This window comes from Pteropus alecto, unplaced genomic scaffold (assembly GCF_000325575.1).
Source record: "Pteropus alecto unplaced genomic scaffold, ASM32557v1 scaffold11, whole genome shotgun sequence".
Lineage (NCBI taxonomy): Eukaryota > Metazoa > Chordata > Mammalia > Chiroptera > Pteropodidae > Pteropus > Pteropus alecto.
The window spans coordinates 13,388,601-13,409,957 of record NW_006431956.1 but is presented as its reverse complement, the minus strand read 5'-3'; positions in this window follow the sequence as shown (position 1 = coordinate 13,409,957).

Here is a 21,357-nt window from a genome sequence, read left to right as displayed (position 1 = left end):
GCTCCTTGACTTTGGGCTTGGCAATGATTTTTTTGGATTTGACATCAAAAGCACAAGCAACAACAACAAAAATAAACAAGTGAGACACATCAAACTAAAAAGCTTCTACGGATTGGGAGAAAATATTTGCAAACCACATAGGCAATGAGGTTGATATTGAAAATATACTGCGAGCTCACGCAATTCAATAGCAGAAAAAAGCAAATAACTCAATTAAAAAATGGACAAAGCACCCGAATAGACATTTTTCCAAAGAAGACATACAATATCACAACAGGTACCTGAAGACGTGCTCAACAGGGAAGTGCAAATCAAAACTACAATGAGAATCATACATGCAATGGAATATTATTCAGCTTTTTAAAGAAAGAAAATCCTTTCATTTGTGAAAACATGGATGAGACTGGAGGGCATTATACTAAGTGAAATAAACCAGATAAAGACAAATACTTCTCAGTATCACTTACACGTAGAATCTAAAAAAAATAAATAAATAAGTCAAACACAGAAACAGAATAGAGAAGTGGTTGTCAGAGGCTGGGGAGTGGGGAAAATAGGGAGAGTTTGGTAAAAGGCTACCAAAAAAACCTACTCTGAATATTTTTGTACATGTCTTTTTGTGGATGTTTCTACTCATTTTTGTTGGACATATACTTTAGAGTGAAATTACTGAATCTTAAAGTAGGCATATATTTAGTTTTAGCATATAATTTTAACTTGTCTTCCAAAGTGTTTGTACCAGTTTACACTCCCACCAGCAATGCATGAGAGTTCCAGTTGGTTCATGTTGTTGCCCAACTGGGTATTCTCAGTCTTTTTAATTTTAGCCATTCTAGTGGGTGTGTAGTGATATCTTGTTGTGCTTTTAATTTTCATTTCTCCATGACTAATGATGTTGAACATCTTCTCATATGTTTATTGCCATTTAGATGTGCTCTTTTGCAAAGTGCCCGTGAAAGTCTTTTGCCCATTTCTTTTTAAAATGATATTTTATCGAGCTATAATTTTCATACCATAAATTTCATCCTACCAATGGATAAATTTACTCGTTTTAGTATATTACAGAGTTTTACAACCGAAAACATCATCTAATTTCAGAAAACTTTCTTCACCCTAAAAAGAAATCTTATTCCCATTAAGCAATCATCCTGCATCTTCCCCCACCCATCCTCAACCCCTGGCAACCAGTAATCTACTTTCAGTCTATAGGCATTTGCCTCTTTTAGAATTTTATATACATAAAATCATATAATATAAGTTACTTTTTTTTACTTAACATGATGTTTTCAAAATTTAACCATGTTGTAACATGTACCAGTATTTCATTTCTTTTGTTGTTGTTGATTGATATTCCATTATATGGTTATGTGCCACATTCTTTTTGTCTATTCATTAGCTGATGGATATTTGGATTGTTTCTTCTTTTTGGTTGTTGTGAATAATACTGCTATGGACATTTGTGTTTTTAAAATTTTTTAAATAAATGTATGTTTTCAATTTTCTTGGATATATACCTAGGAGAAAAATTGCTGGGTCATATGGTACGTCTATATTTACATTTAAGGAAGTGCCAAATTGTTTTTCAAAGCAACTACACTATTTAAAAATGCCACAAGCAATGAATGAAGTTCCCATGTTCTCCATATACTCATCAGCACTCATTATTGCCTGTCCTTTTTTAAAATTGTTGCCATCCTTGTGGGTGTAAATTGATATCATGTTGTGATTTTCATTTTCATTTTCCAATGACTAATGATTCGAAAATCTTTTCATATGCTAATTGTCCATTTGCATACCTTCTTGAGAGAAAAGTCTATTCAAAATCCATCCATTTTAACTTGGGTTATTTTTTCCTTTCATTGTTGACTTACAAAAGATCTCTATATATCCTCAATACTTTTTCTGTGACAGATAAATGATTTGCAAATGTTTTTCTTCCATTCTGTAAGTTGTTTTTTCAACTTACTTGATGGTGTCCTTTGACACTCAAACGTTTTTAATTTTTACGTAGTCCGATTTGTTTAGTCTTTCTTTTGTCACCTGTGCTTTGGGTATTATATCTAAGAAATCATTGTGAAATCCAAGATCTGAAAATTTACTCCCTTATTTTCTTGTTTCTTGAATTTTAATATTTTAGTTCTTGCACGCATGTCTATGGTCCATTGTGAGTCAATTTTTGTATATGGTGTGGTGGTGAGAGGTCCAACTTCCTTCTTTTCTATGTGAATATACAGCGGAAGTTCCAATTCCATTTGTTGAAAAAAAAAATCTTTTTCCCACTGAATTTTCAGTATCCTTCTCAAAAATTGATCAGCCATAACTATAAAGTTTTATTTCTGTACTCTCAGTTCTATTCCATTAATCTATATGTCTATCCGCATGTTAGTACTACATTTTCTTGATTACAGTAGTATTGCAGTCACTTTTAAAATCAGGAAGTGTGAGGCCTCAAATTTTTCAAGGTTGTTTTGGCTATTCTAGATCCCTGGCATTTTCATATGACTTTTTAGGATCAGCTTGTCAATTCATGGAAAAATTCAGCTGGGATTTTGATAGGGATTGTGTTGAATCTGTAGATCAATATTGGGGTATTGCCATCTTAATATTAAGACTTCCAACACATAAATATAGGATGTCTTCTATTTATTTACATTCTCTTTAATATCTTTCAACAAGATTTTGAATTTTGATTGTACAAATATCATAAATATGTACAAATATGCCAAATATTTGATAGACAAATTTCTTCTATTAAATTTATTCCTAAGTATTTTTTTTTGTAAATTGTCTTCTTAATTTCATTTTCAGATTCTTCATTACAAAGGAATAGAAATACAATTGAATTTTGCATATTGATTTTTTATCTTGTATCTTGCAACCTTGCTGAAACTATTTACTAGTTCTGACCATTTTTGTGTGTGTGCACTCCTTAAGCTTTTTATATATGTAAGATAATGTCAACTCTGTATACAGATAGTTCATTTCTTCCATTCTAATTTGGATGCCTTTTATTTCTTTTTTTTCTTTCTTTTTTTTTTTTTGCTAATTGCAATGGCTGGAACCTCTAATGTTGAATAAAGTAATGAGAGTGGATATCCTTGTCTTGTTCCTGATTTGAAGGGGAAAAATTCAGTTTTCCATCATTGAGTATGATGTTAATTTTATTTTTGTTTTTCACAGATGGCTTTTATCAGTTTCAGAAAGTTTCCTTTTATTCCTAGTTTGTCAAGTGTTTTTTATCATGAAAAGGCATTGTATTTTGTCAAATTTTTTTCTGCATCTATTGAGAATATAATGTGATTCTTGGTCTTTTGTTGTATAAATTTGGTGTATTACATTGGTTAACTTGTATGTGTTAAATCTGCCTTACATTCCTGGGATCAATCCCACTCGGTCATGGTGTATAATCCTTTTTATGTGTTGCTCTTATTTTATTTTTATGTTTAATTTTATATATTTGCTTACATTTTCTTGAGCATTTCTTTTTTTCAATATTCATAAGGTACGTTGGTCTGTAGCTTTCTTTTCTTGCAATGTCTTTGTCTGGTTTTGACATCAGGGTAAAACTGGTCTCATAGAATAAGGGGGAAAATGTACTCTGCCTTTCTGTTTCTTGGAAGAGTTTGTAAAGGATTGGTATTAACTCCTCCTTAAACATTTTGTAGAATTTACCAGTTTTAACAATTAATTTTATATGTCTACTTTACGGGCCACTGTGTACCCAGATGTTTGGTCAAATATTATCCTGGATGTTTTTGTGAGAGTATTTTGGGATGAGATTAACAGTGAAAACAGTAGACTGAGGAAGGCAGATCACTCTCCCTAATGCAGATGGGCCTCATTCAACAGTTGAAGGTCTGAATCGAACATAAAAAGCCTGACCTTCCCTCAAAGAAGAATTATTTCCTGTTTGACTACCTTCTAACCGAAACATTGGCTCTTTCTGGATCTCAAGCTTGATGGCCTTTGAATGAGAACTACACCATTGGGTCTTCTGATTCTCAGACCTTTGGACTCAGACTAGAACTAAGTCATCAGCCCTCCTGGGTCTCCTGCTTGCTGACTCATCATGCAGATCTTGGGACATAATTATGTGAATCAGTTTTTTTACAATAAATCTCTTTACACATACACACACACACACAGAGACAGAGAGAGAGAGAGAGAGAGAGAGAGAGCCTGTTGGTTCTGTTTCTCTGGAGAACCATGACTAATATACCAGAGAAGCCATCTGGTCCAGACTTATCTTTTGGGAGAATTTTTTATTATTAATACAACCTCTTTACTTATTATAGGTTTATTTATTTTTTCTGTTTCTTCTTGGTAATGTGTGGCTTTCTAGAAATTTGTCTATCTAATCTAGGTTATTTACTTTTTGGTATACAATTGTACATAGTATTCCCTTACAAACCTTTTTGTAAGGTTGGTAGTGATATCCCTTCTTTCATTCTTGATGTTAGTGATTTGAGTGAGTTTTTTCACCCTTGGTCAGTAAATGTTTGTCAACTGATTTTGTTTGTTTGTTTTTCTATTGTTTTTCTACTCTTTATTTATTTCTGCTATAATGGTTATTTTATTTCTACTTTTTGAGTTTTAGCTTGCTCTTTTTTTTCCCCAATGTCTTAAAATGGAAGGTTATATTTTTTATTTGGAATGTTTTTTTCTTTTTAAGTACACATGTTTACAACTATAAATTTTCCTCTAAGTCCATAAACTTTGACTTGTGTTTTTATTTAATTAAAAGTATTTAAAATTTTTTTCTTTTGATTTTTTTCTTTGGTTACTTAAGAGTGTGTTTTTAATTTCCGCATGTTTGTGAATTTCTCAAATTTTTTTCCTAATTTTGGCCTTTTATTACTGATTTCTTATTTCATTTCATCATAGTTATAGAACATACTTTGTATGATTTTATTTCTCTTACATGTATTGAGGTTTATTTTATGGCCTAACATTGTTTATCCTAGAGAATGTTCCAGGTGTACTTAAGAAGAATGTGTATCTTATTGTTTTGGGGTGGAGTTTTCTATAGATGGCTGTTAAGTCTACTTGGTTTATAGTGTTGTTCAAGTCTTTTATGTCCTTGTTGATTTTTTGCCCAGTTGTTTTGCCCCACTATTGTGGTGGTCTGTTGTTTTAGTTCGTATAGCTTCCTAACGGATTGACTTCTTTTCATAACACAAGTCCTTCTTTGTCACTGGCAACAACTCTTTGTCTTAAAGTATATTTTATCTTATGTTAGCAAGGTCCCTCCAACCCTATTTTGGTTACTGTTTGCACTATATGTCTTTTTCATCCTTTTATCTTTAATCTATTTTTTTTTTAATTTAAAACACATTCTTTTAGACCAGATATACTTGGGTCATTTTTTAAATCTATTTTTCCAGTCTCTGCCTTGATTGGAATGTTTTCTTTACATTCAGTGTAATTACTGATAGAGTAAGATTTATGTCCGTCATTTTCCTTTTGTATTCTCTATATCTTGTCTTTTTTTCTTCTTTTGTATCTGCAACAAAGAATACAGGCTTTACAAATTTTTTCTAGGAAAGTCGAAAAGCAAACAAACTCCATGAGTAGCAACTAAAACCACCAGCGATGATGAAAAACCCATAAGGGTAAAGGTGATCTGATTTCCAGAACTGCATGCAATCTCTGCTGAGTTCACTAAGGACCAAACAGAGATTTCCTTAAATGCTTCGAACCACTAAGTCTCTCAATCTTCGCCAAAGCATTGAGAGTATGTGTTACAGCACACCTTCAGTGCTCCAGCAGTCTAGCACTCTGCTTTCCAGTTTGCACAGAGTAAAGTAGAGTGAATGATTAGAGCTTTCTCAGGTCTCCCCTGAGCATGAGTACAGCCCTGCATGTGGCTTTGGCCTTCTAGGTTGCCGGAAATATGTAAAAGTTTTTCCCAGGGCCTTGTGGACATCTCATTCCCAAGCATTTTCTTTTTAAGTCTTTTGGTCGGCTTCTTATATATTCCAATTTATATCCCCACCTGAGGCAGTTGTGATGTTAAATGAGTTCCGCTTATTGTTTTTGACAAACACCCTGGGGATAGGCTGTTTACACAGAGCAAGCTCTGAATCCAGTCAAATAGAGGCCATTCCTGAAAATGGGGCTTTTCTAGGGAGTGCCAGACAGGTTAAATAGAAATAGTTTTTGGGGATCAGGCTTTTGGGGCTTTCACAGTTACCATGGTTACAGGCTTTTAGTTTTTAAGGCTACCGCGGAGCTAGGGAGAAGAGGATAGGGCAAGATACAATGCCACAGAGCTCACTGTTCTTACCAAAATTAAACTGTTTTTCTTTGATAGATGTTCCTTGGATTGTTATAAACCCTTGATTGTTTTCCAGTGTTCTAAAAATGTTTATTTTCGACAATTTTTGTCAGTATTCTGACCACTTTTATGGAGGAGTTGATGTTTTGATATTCTTACTCTATTACAGAAGTGCTTCTGCCATTTATTTTTAACTTGGTATTTTACTTTATTGATTTATAGGAGTTTGCCATGTAACTTTTTAATTAATTCTGGATACAAGTCTTTGGTCAAATGTATGCCTTGTGAATATCTTCTCTCAGTTTGTGTCTTACCTTTTCACTCTGTGGATCTAATCCTGTACTTGGGTGCACTGAACACATGATTCAGCTGAATGATTTCATCATGTAGAAGAAGATTAAACACTTTGGTTCACCTGCCTGGTAGTCAAGAGTATCTGTTGGCCCAAGTAGAAGAAGGTGGGAGGTGGGAAGTCATGGTCATCAGGCTATAGATAGTATGATTAAAATTCTTCACGTTCTATTTTTTTAAGATTTTTACTACTCAATATATACAAATATACTGAAAAACTGAAGTAAAAAAAGAAATAAGTGGAGAAAATATAAAACTTTTTCTTTCTTCTCATTTACTTATGATGTAATCTTGGTTGTCAATACTTGGTAAATTCTTCCTTACCCTTCCCTATGAATTTATACACAAACACATACACATACACATGTACACACATGCATTTAGGTGGTAAAAAATTTATAAATGGGATTATGCTAGCTATGTTTTGTGACTTGATGATTTTCTATTACTGTTATTTTTAAAGGCTAAATAGTATTCAATAGTAGCAGAAATACTATATTTTGCTGAAGATTTAAATTATTTCCAACCTTTTATGCTAAGAAACAATGTGAGAACATCTTTATACATCTATTTCTAGATTTAAGGGTAAATCTAGAAATCTATCCCAGAAATAGGATACATGGGCGAAATGAGAGGAACTTTCTATCATTTATATATAGTGGCAAATTGCCTTGCAGAAAGGCTGTGGCAAGATATACTTTAACCTACAGTTTATAGAAATGTGTGTTTTCCTGAATCATCACCAAAGAGTTAAAATAAGCATTTTCTCTAATTTTAGTAGTTAAAATATGTTTTAAGGTTTTATTCTATATTTCTTTGATTACCTGTGACATTGAGAATCTTTTTATTTGTCCTTTTTTACCATCATTTCTATGAATTGTTTATTCATTTTTTTCAACTATTTTGAGTTTTTTTCTTATTAATTTATATATCCTGTTTACATATTCTGGATAATAATTTTTGCCTATTAAATATATTGTAAATATTTTCTCAATCTTATTGCTCATTTTTAATTCTACTTATGCTGTTTTTCTTATGTTAATTTTTAAAAAGGAGATTGTTTGAGTTAACTTTGTGTTTCTAGAAGTTTTGTCTTATTTAAGAAGGCCTAGTTCAACTCAATATTATAAAAACATTTTTTCTTATTTTCTTCTAGTAATTTCATAATTTTGCTTTGTAAATTTCTCATTTTACGGAGTAACAAATTTCTTCCAAAAGGGATTTTTTCTTTCTTAAATAGATCTCTTGTAAGTGTATCTTTGCTCCTCTTGTGCATTTTTCTCTTTTATATTTTTAATAAACTTCATATTTCTAACAAAAATTCTGATGAAAATTTGATTCATGTTATATTCAACTAATCAATAAATTTGAGGTAGAGTTGTTGTCTTTATAATGTTATATATTAACATCCAGGATCTATATATGCCTTGACTTATATCCTATAAATTGTTTTTAGTTTTATGCATATAGTTCTAACATTTCTTATAAGGTATTTTAAAAATGAGTTGCTAATTGTAAATGGCATTGTTTTATTCATTACATTTTTTAACTGGTAATTGTGAATGTCATCAATTTATAAGTTCTAATAGTTTTCCGGATCATTTACTTGATTTTTTTCTTGATTTACTTCAATAATTAGAACCTCTATAAAATACCGAATAGTGACAGCGACAGTGGTTTTCCTCATCTTTTCTCCAATTATAGTGGAAATGGCTTTTAATGTTTCACCATCAGGTTGACTTGGGGATTTAAGGAAGTTGTCCTCTACTCTTTTTATAATGTTTTTTAAATAATCATTACTATATTTGAGGATTAAATTTGGGTTCTCTTTTCATTTGTTAAAGTAGTAAATTAGATTAATAGGTATTCTGATGTTGAACCATCTTTCTATTCATATGATAAAACTACATGGTCATCCAGCAAGAAATGAAGCACATCCCCTCCCCTGTGATTTCCCCAATAATCTCCACTGTGAAAATTTCTTCAAAATTGCATTAAAATTATTTTAAAATTAAAAAAACTACATGGTCATCATGTATTTCCACTGGATTTGATTTCTTAATATTTTATTTATGTACTTGCATCTCTATATTCAAAGTGGATTATAATTTCCCTGTATTTGAGTGCCATGCCTGTCCAATTTTGACATCAGAGTTATGCTAGATATATAGAACAAATAAAACTTCCATTTTTTAAAATAATATTCTTCAACAGTTTAAAATAGTAATTATCTGTTCCTTGAAGGTTTTGAAGAAGTCATCCATGAACTGAGCCTATTGCATTTTGGGAGATGTTAATATTTGTCTACTTTTCACTGTCTACGATAGTTAATGATCTAAAAAAATATTCTCTTTTTGAGCCAATATCTTTTTAGGTTTATTTCACTTGATCTTCTAATTTTTGGTGCTGCTGAGTAGAAAGATACACAAAAACACAAAAACTAAATATTTCAAATAAACCAACAGGTGAACATTTCATTGTTTGAATTAAAGATGACATTGTTTCTTCCTTTTTACAATGGAAAAAAAAATCCTAGTTTAGATGAATATTTGAAAGGTCTATAATTCAAACCACATTTCTCTATTGAGCAACGTATAAAACAAAGCAATCCAGTTTCAAATTCATCTTGCTCAATTCTTGTGTTCAAATTGTCATAAAACAAACCTGTATACACTGATTACATAGTTTTTAAAAACTTAGATGAAACATTAATTCTTGATGTTCTACAATAGAGAAATAATAAAAAGGTGCTTGAAAGTAGGTGCAGATACTGAGATTTCTGCATAATGATGAATATTGCTTTAGAGATATGGACTTCTCAGTGGAGTCATGAGCTCCAAGGGCACACGGTCGCAGGTTGTGCAGTTAATATGGCATACCCTTGAGCTGCCGCAGGATAGCCAGAAATAACGTGGATTGACTTTGTGCTTGTTTCCACAGTGTTTCCTATAGCGTCCATCTACTCTCTCCCAGCTGCAGAGGTGAGGCCCAACTAAACCAATCAAGCGAATCCCATCTACTCTGCTGCTAAGATTGGTTCTGGTAACCAGACTGAACCAAATCATCTCATGGCATTTTAATGAAACAATTATGTAGTTGCACTGTTGGAATTCTGCTCTGGTTTTGAACTATAGTCTTGTGTCTGTACCTCCAAGGTCAAGTAATTTCTGAACAGCCACACCAGTAAAGTTCAGCATTGAGTTTTACTAATGGTCTGTCCTGCTTCTTTAGGAAGGGACATGACAATGCCCTGGTCTCCTGAGCTCAGGCACAGCCTGCAGAGGCAACAGATCCAGTTAGAGAAGAATAGGAGCATTCGGTTTCAGGCACTATCTAGGTAAGATAGAGACTTTAATCTGAGTTTTTAAGAGATAGGATTCTGAGATTCTAAAACACGCTTAAATTGTATACAAAATAAAGTGCATTTCCTAGGAGAGAATTTGTTGCTTTTATCAAATTCTCTAAGGGGTTTATGAATTGAAAAGTGTTAGTGTATTAGTCAGGATTCTCTAGAGATCCAGTGCTAATAGGAGACATGTAATATAAGGAGGAATTGGCTCACACGACTATTAAGGCTAATAAATCCCACCATCCTCCATCTGCAATCTGGAGATCCAGGAAAGCTGGTGGTATAATTCAGTCCAAGCTCGAAGGCCTGAAAACCAGGGGAGCCGATGCTCTAAATCCTACTCTGAAGGCAGAAGATTAGATAAGATGTCCCAGCTTAATTGTGAGGCAGGAAAAAAAGGAACCAAATTCCTCCTTCCTCTACTTTCTGTTCTGTTCAGTTCTTCAATAGTTTGGACAATGCCCAACTACTCGGGGAGGGTAATTTACTGAGTCCACTGATTTAAATGTTGATCTCATCCAGAAACACCCTCACAGACACACCCAGAAACAATGTCTAATCTGAGTATCCATGTTCCACTCAAGTTGACATGTAAAATTAAGAACCTTGGTGGAGCTATTGTAGGCTATTTCTTGAATTCAAGCAAACTGCAGAGGCAGTAATTAAAGACTCGGGAGAATCAGAGAGTAGAGGCAGATTGGTACTGCAGGTCAAGAGATAGAATCTAGGTCTCAGCAGTTCTGGCAGCGGTTCTCAATCCTGGCTGCACTTTGAACTTCTAGGGAACTTATGAAAAATTCATGATGCCCAGAAAAACACCTAGGTGAGTTGAATAAGACCATATCGTTAGCTAGGTTGGAGGTGTTTGTGTTTATATAACTTAAGGAATCTCATCAAGAGAACCTTGAGCAGATTCACCTTGAGAGGTCAAGTTTCCTGCCTTCAGTTCTGCAGTCACAACAAATCAGATCGTAGTTCTTCAAGGAAAAATTCTCTTCCCTCCAAGGAGGTAAGAGTCTGACAATTTATACTTCTAAAGAAAATCACTTTGGGGAATAATTACTTGTGGTTGAATTAAAATCCAATGTTTACTCATAGACACCAATGTCTTGCCTGTTCAGGATCGAAAGAATGACATTAGAAGTGTGATTCATAATCCTAAATGGGTTTCCCATATTCTTGAATAAGATTCAGAAAATGCTAGAAAGTTTCTTGCTGAATAAACAGCCTCATAATCATATGGGGGCTTAACTGATATCAATACCCAGGACTTTTACCTATTCCCCAAGAAGAGTTTCATTCAGTCTATAAGTTTAAAACCTTATATTTTCTTGATGTTCATCCCAAATTTTCCACCACTTCATTTCATTTCATTACTTCTAGTTGTAATCTCTTAGGTCATAACTATCTCAACAAATTACTCATCCACAGAACAAATGATTTCAGAACGAGTTCATTCAGAACAAAAGCTTTTATTTCTAAGATTGTCATTCTCTTTGCAGCCTATGAAAAATTATCATTATAATTAGGAAAAGTCTCTATTTAATTCTGATTAGTGATCTACAAAATAAACTGTAGAATTATAAAATATCTAAATCAGGACATAGTCTGAATATAAGTCATGTTAACAATACAATACTATGGTAAAATATTTAAAACATGTTTATTGCCTGGTTATTTTTAGCATTTATCTTAATTATTTAAAAACCTTAATAATTAAATAAATAATACTTCCTGCAAATTTCACTTTGGTTTCCAAGGTAAATAGGCATTAACTTCTTTTGCAAATGATAACAAAAACTTGAAATTAACTGCCCCCATTTTCGTACTCTTTGTAATTTTACCTTGGCTCCTCAATATATATCGTTGAGTCCCTGATCCTTCTTGCAAAATACACAAAGTAGATTTTGCATTTTTTAAAAATAAGAAGTAGCAAATAAGTCAAGCCTACAGTGAAAAGTTCATGGAACACTTGAATTTACTACAGTACTTTGTTTATCTCTTAATTCTAATCAGACAAACACCAGGTTTTGATGATTGAGATCTGAATGAAAATGGGTGGTTAAGTGACCATCTTGGAAGCTTGAAGACTCTACATTCCAGAGTCTCTTCTCTTTCGAGATCCTGGATGTTTGAGATACTAGACTGTGGCTCTTCCTCTGAGCTGTCCTCACTGCTGTGAAAATAGGTCAGCAGAAAAGGTATAAACTTCAGAGGCATCCATGTGGCCTGCTTTAAATCCCCTTTCGGCCACCTAATGCCCTGCGACCTCCATGAAGGTCACACACTCTGTGAAGTTCTGTTTCCTATCTGCAAAATGTGATTACTATCTATCTTTGAGGATTTTATGAGGATTACATAAGATGTCTGGGGGGCGAGAAGGAGGTATTCAATAAACAGAAATGATTATTACTGTATATTTCCATTCCCAGAGTCTATAAGCCTCACTGCATTTTCTTTCAACAAATAACTTACTAAAATCATTTTTAGGATACTCACTTTTATATAATTCTATTTTCTAGCACTTTCTAAACCAATAATCAATATTCGTTGAATGTCTACATTGTACCAGGGCTAGGGCTGGGTACTGGAGGACAAGGTGGGGAACAGGACAGACATAGGCTTGCTGTCATAGGTAATGAAACCTATCTGCTAAGAATTGATCTACCATATAATCCAGCAATTCCTCTACTGGGTAAAAGGGGTCAAATATGTGGTGACAGAAAGAAATCTAACTATGGGAGGTGAACACACAGTATAAACATACTGTTAAAGTGTACAGCTGAAGCTTATTGGATTTCGTTAACCAATATCGCCATAAAAATAATTTATTAATTTTTTAAAAAGATAAAAAAAAAGAAAGGTTGTGAAGAGGGGAACACTACCTCTTATGTACTGAGATGTGCACATTCTCTGTCAATGATTATCACACCCACAGCCCCCTCTACAGCAATGGCACTCATTCTAAAATGTGGTACCACTGCCCTGGCCGTAGATGGCTGAACCAGGTCAAACACCCAACTCCGCAAAGCTTTCTAGGCTGGTCAGTAGTTCTTCTGGGACCTGGTGAGAAAGTTCTATGGAGAAGAGAGCACCACACGGAACAGTGATTGACAGATCTCTTCAGGAATTTGTATGTGACACACTCAGAGGGACTCAGCACCACAGGAGGCAAAGCAAAATGGAGAAGCACACACAGAGAACACAGTCAGAAGAAACCATAACATAGAGAGATTAGCTATTAACTTCAGAAGCAGCAAAGAGGAAGATTGTGTCTGAGACACCTGAACCATGGAGCACTCATGCCAGGGTGTCCAAGGTGAGGTTTGCCATATGATCCATTGTGGCATTAGAATAAAGTATTAGAACATCTATTTACATATCTTTATCTTATTGCATCTTCATTATTATTATCTGTGTACCTTTAAAAAATACATATAACGAGGAGAGCATGCTCAAATTTTTTCACTATTGGGTGATCCAAACTTTTGGAGACGAGTGCAGAAAATGGTAGACACCTGTTTTTTGCCAGGACAGCCACTGAAGTGATGTGTCCTGAAAATGCTGTTCTCAGTGAGACTCGGAGCTAGAACTTCTGCCCATGTCTTCTTCTCCCCATATACTTCCTTACATTAAAACCCCAATAACAAGGTACCCCAAGTGTGTTTCCAGAAATGGCTTAATCAGGGGGCAGTAACTGGTTTTGGTCTATGTTGTTACAAGAACAGAAGCCATACAAGAAGCTGAGGAAGGGCTACAAGCCTCAGAAGGAAATTAGAATGGTCAGAGGAAGAATGTGCCAGCTGTTTCCAGACACTGTCAGGGATAGAAGAAATTTGGAATTGAGGCCTGCATCCGATTAACCTGCATTAAAAATTGTGTCTTTTCTGTGATTCACTCTCTTTTGGATGTACCCTTCTAAGGGGGTTGACTTGAGTATTTTAAATTGAGCTTCTAGGTAACTCTGATCCCTAGGGATCATTTAACATTAAACATTTAAAAAACATAAAGAAATTTCAAGAAGTCTCTCCAACTAATCTAACTTTCATAGATTTTCATTAATTTTTCTATGTACTCTATAGGTCTAGTAGCTAGAAAATGTTTACAGTGGGGAAAAAAAAGCAGAAAAAGCTGTAATTAAAAAAGACAAGAAATCCATTTAGAAACAAAAATAGAAGAAACTTTCAAATCAAAATATTAAAAGGATTTTAATGATTTTATTCAATCACTAAGAAAAATGAAACAATTAAAATATAATACACCAAATATAAAGTACCATTTATTGTTTTATATCTATTATATTCTAACTCATAACTATTGATGCTGATGGGAGAATTCATGAGCATGGTGGACTATATTGATGGGTGATTAGTTATCCTTTCCATATTCTATATATGTGAAAGCTTGGCTATGTTTCCTCATAAGCGAAAGGGAGAAAATATTTTCTTAAATAAGTTCAACAGCGTTGTTCAACTTATCAATAGCATCTGTCTTTGTCAGATTCTCTTGTTTCAACTAAAAATGTCTTGAGATGTTAAAGTATATAAGTTATTATTACACATTTTATGATAGCTTTGCTCCAAAAGATGCATCCAATCTCCAAAAATTTGATCAGGTTTCTGTCAAACACCTCTTAGCTCTGGTCACGAGTCCATTTCTACTCTTCAAGACTGTGGACAAACACAAAGGAAAAATAATTTTGGTCTCTGGGTTGAGGGAGTTTGTATTCTAGCATGGGTGATAAAACATGCACATAAATAATTATAATACAAGATCAAATATGTTATATGTCACAAAAACAAAAAGTCATAAATAAAATGTGGAAGATTATTATCAGAAATGGAGGATTCATTTCCAGTGGAGGTGTCAGGAAGTTTATAAAGGTGCATTTGATTTATACATTAGAGGAGACGTATGAATAAGGATGCCAAAAGAGGGTGAAGATGGGGTAGGAGGCAGAGAAGAGGGGAATGGGAAGGGAAGAGAAGCGATAGAAGCTGGGGAGGTGAGTAGAAGATTAGCAAGAAGAGAATCACAGCATTTAAGACAAAGAATGGAAAAACTTGGAGTCCAGTTAGAGAAAAGTAATGATAGGATGGGGTTAGCTCTAAGGTAATCAGGGAAGAGAAAAGGAATAGGTAATAAAGAAGAGTAGGTCTGTTGGTTCACAGGCTGTGGTGAAAACAGCTTCTCTTGCCAAGGTCTATTTGTTTCTTCCAGCCTTGTTTGGCCTCACTCCACTTTAGACCACCATAAACTACTGATTTTGTCTGTCTAATTCCTGATTCTCTACCTGGACCAAGTGCTCTCTTAGGGCAAGGCTAGTGTTGTTTTCCTCTTTGTAGCCACAAAGCCCAACAGAGAGCTCCCCATGAAGACATCTTCATTTATATCAGTTATCTTATTATTTAACATTAAATACAGCTTGTCAAGGACACCTGGAAGGCTCCTTATGATGTCAGCGTGATATTGGCTTTATGATCAAAGCACAGAAGCCGAATAATAACTCTCTGCTTTATTTTGCCATCTAAAATGATACCCACATGATTCTCTTTCTGCTGGGTATATATTTTTTTAATTGTTTATTTTGACATATGCCACACATACCAAAGAATGCAAAAACACTCAAATACAGAGTATTTGATTATGTAGGAAATATGCTCATGACCAATACCCAAGAAATAAAATGGAATATTGGTCGTTTCCCCGAAGTCCCCACTGTGTCCCTTCTTAATTAAAATCGCTTTCTCTCCCTGATTCTTATGGTGGCCCCATCCTAGCTCTTCTGGCTTTTCTTTAAAGTTTGTCAACTAGGAAGTATGGTTTCTCCTATTTTCCAATCTTATATCAATTAGAAATATTCTAGATGACCCTCGCTTCTTTTGATCAAAATAGTGTTTGTAAGATTCTTTAAAAAAAGAAAAAGAAAACAAAGAAAAAGAAAAACTCTAGTTCCTCCTTTCATTGTGAGAATTTCAATGTGCTAATGCAGGTATCACAATTTATTCATCCACTTAAAGTTTATGACCATTTTACTGTCGATAGACATTTGGTTCATTTACAATTTAAGACTATTATCAAATTCTGCTTAGAACATTCTTATACATGTCTCATGATACACAAACGTTTGCATTTCTCTTGGGATATACCCAGGAGTGGGCGGGACTGCTGTATGATGAGGTACGTGTAGCTCCAATTTTATCACAAAATGTAAACTGCTTTCCGAAGCAATTGCCCTAATTTCTACTCCCACCAACAGTGCATGGGAGCCCTCGTTACTCCACATCCCAGCCAGCACTAGTTATTATCAAATTTTTAATTTTACCAGTCCAGTGTGTGTACTGAGATCTCAGTATGAGTTTAGCTTGTACTTCCAGTTTGTTAATGAACTTGAGCATGCTGGCATATTCTTATTAGTTGTTTGGATTTCCTTTTTGTGAAGTGTTCATTCACTCATTTTTTAATTGGGTTGTCTGTTTGTCTAATTGACTTGTGAATACAAATCCTTTGTTGATTGCTTGTAAATATCTCATTCTGAGGTTTGTATTTTCATACTCTTTGTGGTATCTTTTCACGAATGTAAGTATTTAATTTTAATGTCATTACAATCTTTTCTTTTTTTCTGTCATATTTAAAACCCTGTCCAATGTCATGAAGATATTTATCATGTAAACACTTAAAAATTTTTTCATATTTAAGTTCATAACCCACTTGGAGTCGATTTTTGTGTATGGTGTGAAGAATGGGTCCATTTTTATTCTTTTCCCACTTACGTCACTAGTTATGTATGATATATCCCAATATCATTTAATGAGAAGACATTAATTTCCCCAACTACTCTGGAATGACAACTTTGTCATAAGTCATATCTATATATGCTGAGTCCATTTAGGGTATGCATATTATTTTCCACGAGTCCATTTATTTGCGGTAATATCGTACAGTCATGATTGATACAGTTTCGCAATAGGTCTTGATGTTTGGCAGAACAAATCCTGTCTCCTTGTTACTCTTCTTCGAGTGTCTTGAGTATTTGGAGGATGTTTGTGTTTCTTTATAAATTTTAATATCTACTGGTCAGAGGAAAAATCAGTTTATTGAGATTTTTTGGGATTTCATTAAATACGTAGATTGATTTGAGAAAAATTTAAATCTTTTGTATATTGACTCTTTGAAACTATGTATATTACATATCACTTTGTTTATTTAGATCTTCCTTAATTCCTCTCAATAAAGTTTTATAATTTTCCTTATAAAGTACTTGTACATATTTTTTGCCAAATTTTTCATGAATATAAAATTTTCTTTTTACTGTGAGTTATCAAATCAGTTATAATCTTTTCATTTTGGGGGGCCCCTGCTGTTTTTCAGATATCAGCCATTTGAAACATATTATGTGTTTTAATCCTCACAACAACTTTATTAGGCAATCCTACTATTATACCCATTTTACTTATGAACATACTGATGCTCCAAAGGGTTAAACACTTCATCCAAGATCTCACAGTAGCCAAGCCAAAATTTGAACTAGGCCTATCTGATTCCCAAATTATGCTATACTACCTCAATGGAAGACACTCCATGGAATTGAATGCATGTCAGATACAGTTTTGGGGAGTTGAGGCAGGCAAGATTGGTGACATGGGGCACTAGCCAGGTAAGATGTAAGGAGGGGTGGGATCCCAAATACTCAGGAACCTAAGGTAAGATGTTGAAGTGAGCAATGATAGGGAATGACATAATGTAGGGAGGTGCTGGAGACAAACGTCTCTCAAGTCACCGTTTTCTTCTGGCAAAGAGAAGTCAGTCAAATAGCCTGGGAGTTCTTAGGTATCAGGTTTGCTCTAGCAGCATCACCCTGAGACACAGAGAGGCCATATCGGTAGTTTACATTATTCATTTGCTATTTTCAAATGGAGTTTTATTACTCAATTTTCCATTCTCTCAGTTGATACCTTTCATTTATATTTTAATCTTGCCATATTTCCCCTAATGCTTATGGCTTAAGCCAATTTCGAAGCTAATTTTGATAGAAGTCATCTATATTGAGTACACAGGGCATCCAAGAACATGCTTCTCATATACATGTTATGATACAATTCTTAATCGTCAGTCTGCGTTTTTATATAGTTAAGAATGCAACTGGACAAGAATTCTAAGAAGCAGGATGACAGTACAGCTGGTCCAAGATCCTTAATGTCTGACACTAGACTTCAAAATGATGCTGTTTAATAATGTTGGTTTGCCTGTCTCTTGAATTCCTCAGAAAATGCATGATGCATTGCAGTTGATTTTGAATAGAAGTATCTGTGCAAGGTGAGCAGCCGTTAAATGCAGCTTTGGCATAATTGGCCTTCTTCTATTGTTCAGTTCATAATAGCTGCAATAGCTCAGACTGCTAAAATAGATCCAATTAGGTAGAAAATATTAAAAAAACAGCAAGCAATTCCTCAGCTACCATATCTTGCCTAGAAAGTAAGCAAGAATTTTTTTTTTCTTTTAGCTTATAACTATATATAAATTTAAGGTCCAATAAAATACAAATATCTGGAAATGAAAATATAGACTAAAACACTCACTTAACATAAGTCCAGACAATACTGGGAACCATAAAAATTAAAGTGGACTACTGAAAGACTACAAAAAAGAAGAAAGCTTGATTTGTTTTATTAACTCAAGAACTTTGGAGCAACATTTAACAGAGTATAAATTTGTTTCAGAAAAAAAATTGTAGTACTCATTTGTATACATATGAATAGTCCAAATACATAAAATTTTAAATAAAAATAAATTAGTAAATAAATTTGCATATTTGATGTGTATTTAATCTCATGCTAAATGCATGTTATCTGAGACAAAGCTAATAAACAATATAGGAAATTTGAGCACTGACATTTGTAAATTACTTAATTGTTTCAAAGTAAAGCAATCTTTTTCCCCTATTTTGGTCAATTTTGGTATTTTTTTGTGTGAGCCATATCTAAATTCACTTGTCAATTGTGATATTCTTATTTTGGGAAATTTCTTAAATTCTTTTGATCATCATTTTTATATCTCCTCAACTATAAGCTAGCCCCATTTCATGATATTTTTAAAAAATAAATTGTTAGGTAATTGGGAGGACATTTTGAAATAGAAATTACGTTGTCATGGTAATTAGGTACTTAGGCCAGTTCACGAAAACAAAAAACAAACAAACAAATACATTTTTTTCTCACGAATCATTGCTGGAGTTTAGCTCCAATAAAACTTCATTTCTTACCATTATATCATAGAAAATAAATTCCATTTCGAGCTGAGATGTCAGAATGTGTTTTATTCCCATGGAGCTGTGAGACTCACACCCCCTCTTTGTCTGCCACTTCTCCTTTCTGAGGTTTACCAACCATGAGACCGTCTCCAACCCAGAACACTTAGGGTGGTTTCTGTAGACTACTGCAGGGGCTCCAGGAGGCAGGGCTGATGGTGGAGCTAGTGGGAAATGAGGAAAATGAGGCCGTGTTTTGGGTGGAAGTTTGGGGGAAGAGGTAAAGAGTTTCATGGTCAAGCTTCTGGGTCAAGGTTGTTTTTCAATGTTATGACTTAGCTCAGGTTTTACCTTCTTCCATCAATGTTTGTTTCTGATATTGTTTACAAATATTAGTCCTCTCATTTCCTTACCACCTGTTGACTTTACCCAAGACGACCAAATATGAACAAACTCAATCTGCCTGACCAAATGTGAAAAAACTCAGTCTACCTGCTTCTCCCCTTTAGCCCTCAAGCAAGGACACAAGCCCCTTGAGGAGTTCTAAGGTTTGCTTGTTTTTTTTTCTCTATCATCACCTGATTTTATTTTGTATCATTCACCAATAAGTCGTCCATATATTGTATTGTGTAGTAAGGGTTTTAACAACAGGTGGGAAATCCACAGATAGTCAAGTGACTCCTTTATTTCAATTTATCCTCTATCCCCTCGCCCCAGAATATGTAAGGGAAAATCAGGTTTGCACACATATGTTAATGATGAGTCTTGCGCATGAAGGGGTAAAGTAAGAGCTGTCACATCTCATGGTCCGAAACAAAAGCTTTCTCAGGCTTCTTTTCACCAAAGAAGCTAATAACTGCCCCACAAGAATGTATGGAGAATGAGTTAAGCTATTGTAGGTAGAAGTGCTCAACGTAGTGCTTGGCACAGAGTAGGTCTTTTATAAGTGATGGTTTCTTTTTCCCTTATGGGCCTTTCAAAGTTTGGTCAGAAGGTAGTGGCTACTTTCACAAAGCCAACAACCACTTGGCAGGCTGAGTTTGAAAATTAACATACCACTCTGTATTCTGCAAACTCTGTGAACAGAGGTTATCAAATTGCGGGTCCACTGAAATAATTACACTTGACATCTTTAACAAGTAAGCACGGATGGCAATTTGGGGCTAATGGTAATCTCGGATCAAACCATTTTAGCATCAAAATTTGACTTATTATGAATTAATCTTCTCAGTTTGGATTTTTCTTCTCTGTAGAAATATTTGCTCATGAGTTATTTGAACACAAATAAACCGTACAACTAAAGGGTTATTTTTGTAGTTAACAATACAACAAAAGTAAGCTAATTTTTGCCATAAAAGGTATTGTTTTAGGGAAGAAATTCATATATGAGAAAAACGATAATATAAATGATGTTGTCAAGTCATATTTTTCATGCTATTATTCTTTGTTTTATGTCAGAGCAGAAACAAAATGAAACTAACAGCTTCAGAGAGAATTCTCACGGGAGTTAGAAATTCTGGTTTGTATCACTTCTGAGAACAGCAGATTTTGTTCACCGGAAAATAGAAAACCACTTTGAGAAGATATCATAAAAAAGGAGTGGGAATGAGATGAGAGGGAACAAGCAAAACTGGAACAAACAAAGCTGTTAATGCCAGGTCATCTTGGGTTTGAATTGTGGCTCACCACTTACCAGCTTCATGACTGGGGCAAATGAAACTCTACAAATTTTCATTCCTCCATCTGTAATAGAGGACTGTCTGCATCATAGGCTATCATGAGGATTAGATAAAGCGATCTACGTGTCTTAGCACAGTTTCTGGCACACAGTGTTTACCAATGTTAGTTTCTTCCTCCCACTTCCAAACTCCCTCCCTTTCCTGATAAAGAAATATGCGTAACATTCCTAGAGTATTTTAATTTTACGTTTTAATTTTTTAATGTGTATAATGTGTGTTGTATACCAAGGACTGTCTTAAACCACTTCACAAATTTTAACATTTCATTTTCATAACAACCTGTGAAAAGTATTATTATTATCTGTCTTGTACAGATAAAGAAAGTGAGACATGGGGAGTTTAGAGATTGCCCAATGGGCACAGCAGGTAGATGGTGGGCTGTCTGGTTGGCACT